General features: G+C 57.8%; 1 pseudogene; it reads left to right on the forward strand.

The window, feature by feature from the left end:
- Positions 1–2,500, forward strand: part of LOC126443882 (large subunit ribosomal RNA) — a 7,084-nt pseudogene that overhangs the window by 2,115 nt on the left and 2,469 nt on the right.

The raw sequence follows: 2,500 nt of genomic DNA on the forward strand, positions 1-2,500 counted from the left end.
CATGAGCGTTCGAGTTCCCTGGAATCCTCTAGCAGGGAGATAGGGTTTGGAACGCGAAGAGCACCGCAGTTGCGGCGGTGTCCCGATCTTCCCCTCGGACCTTGAAAATCCGGGAGAGGGCCACGTGGAGGTGTCGCGCCGGTTCGTACCCATATCCGCAGCAGGTCTCCAAGGTGAAGAGCCTCTAGTCGATAGAATAATGTAGGTAAGGGAAGTCGGCAAATTGGATCCGTAACTTCGGGATAAGGATTGGCTCTGAGGATCGGGGCGTGTCGGGCTTGGTCGGGAAGTGGGTCAGCGCTAACGTGCCGGGCCTGGGCGAGGTGAGTGCCGTAGGGGTGCCGGTAAGTGCGGGCGTTTAGCGCGGGCGTGGTCTGCTCTCGCCGTTGGTCGGCCTCGTGCTGGCCGGCGGTGCAGGATGCGCGCGCCTGCGCGGCGTTCGCGCCCCGGTGCTTCAACCTGCGTGCAGGATCCGAGCTCGGTCCCGTGCCTTGGCCTCCCACGGATCTTCCTTGCTGCGAGGCCGCGTCCGCCTTAGCGTGCTCCTCCGGGGGCGCGCGGGTGCGCGGATTCTCTTCGGCCGCCATTCAACGATCAACTCAGAACTGGCACGGACTGGGGGAATCCGACTGTCTAATTAAAACAAAGCATTGCGATGGCCCTAGCGGGTGTTGACGCAATGTGATTTCTGCCCAGTGCTCTGAATGTCAACGTGAAGAAATTCAAGCAAGCGCGGGTAAACGGCGGGAGTAACTATGACTCTCTTAAAGAGAGACCAAGATCATCAGGCCTCTGTAGACGGATCTGCTGTGGGCTCTTCCCCACCACAGTCATCTTCTCTGGGGGAAGACGCCGATCGGGCTATTTGGTCCCTGTTAGCTGAGTTGCCCTCCTCGGGCCCGCGTTTCCGCTCACTTGATGCAGTTGTGGCCTTGGGCCCCACTGCTAGCCGGAATACCATCCAAGCCATGCTTGTTCCCGCTCTTGAAGAACTAGGTAGCAGGGAACCACTTGTTTGTCAAGCTCCTGGTAAGAAATTCCAACAGCCACCGGAGCGGAAGCGGGCGAGAAGAAGGTGGGAATATGCAGTAGTGCAGCGTGCTTTTAAGAAGAACCCAGCGCGCTGCATAAATGGTCTTCTCGATGGCACACTTCTTCATCAGCCACCCACCATCCCGGGGCTGATTGAGTTTTGGAGGGATCTCTTTACTCCCCCTCGTGTCAGGTCTCGGCCTCCACGTGGGGAGGGTCTCTCAGGTGAGTTGCTGCCATTTTGTAAGTGTGTGCCCTTCGAAGTTCTATGGGCGCCCATTACTGCAGACGAGGTAGCTGCAGCTCTTCCCCCTCGCAACTCCGCTGCAGGCCCTGATCGCCTTACACCATCCCAGTTACGTCGCCTTCCTCGTGAGGCTCTTCTTAAATTCCTCAACCTCCTACTCCTCTCACGTTCCCTCCCATCCCGTCTCCTACAAGCTCGCACCACCTTGCTGCCCAAGAAGACCGCCGTAGCATCCCCCGCTGACTTCCGACCTATCACGGTGTGTTCGGTGCTGACCAGGGTCTTCCACAAGGTCCTGGTTGGCCGCCTTATGCGCCACTGTGCCTTGGACGGTCGTCAGCGGGCTTTCATCCCTCAGGATGGGATGCTCCATAACACCTTTCTGCTGGATCTGGCGATGACCCAGGCACGGAGGACTGCCAGCTCGCTGTATGTAGCATCGCTGGATGTGTCAAAGGCCTTCGACTCGCTGTCCCATGGTGCCCTAGGTCCTGTACTGAGGGCCCATGGTCTGCCGGTCGAGTTCATTGACTACATCCTGGGGTGCTATGAGGCGGGCTCGACGGTTATCTGTGGTGCTGGGAAGTCGTCAGATCTAGTGCGGCCTTCGAGGGGTGTGCGGCAAGGTGATCCCTTATCCCCCATCCTCTTCAATATGTCTATAGACATTCTCCTTTCCCGTCTTCCTGAGCATGTTGGTGCCCATATTCTCGGCCGAAGAATAAATGCTGCTGCGTTTGCGGATGACCTTCTTCTGTTCGCCGAGACGAAGGATGGACTGCAGGAGCTAATCACCATCGCTGCAACGGCCCTAGGTGACCTCGGTCTTGAGATCAACCCAAAGAAGTGCTTCTCTCTCGCCCTGGTTGCATCAGGGCGGGAGAAGAAGATAAAGGTTGATGAGTCTGTCGTCTTTCGGGCAGGTAACAACAACATTCCGGCGCTAGCGATGGGAGATTCCTTTAAATACTTAGGCCTGCAGTTCACCACATGCGGGCGCAGCATTTTCCATCCTCGGCGCGAGGTCGAGAAACAGTTGAACACCATTAGCAGGGCACCCCTTAAGCCTCAGCAAAGACTCTTTTCCCTTTCCTCAGTTATCCTGCCGGGCATTTTTCATGGCCTGGCCCTGGGAAGGACACGTCTAGGGGCCCTCTCGTCCCTCGACGTTTACGTGCGCAAAGCCATCAGATCCTGGCTCCACCTGCCGGCGGACACCCC

This window comes from Schistocerca serialis, unplaced genomic scaffold (genome assembly GCF_023864345.2).
Source record: "Schistocerca serialis cubense isolate TAMUIC-IGC-003099 unplaced genomic scaffold, iqSchSeri2.2 HiC_scaffold_203, whole genome shotgun sequence".
Taxonomy (NCBI): domain Eukaryota; kingdom Metazoa; phylum Arthropoda; class Insecta; order Orthoptera; family Acrididae; genus Schistocerca; species Schistocerca serialis.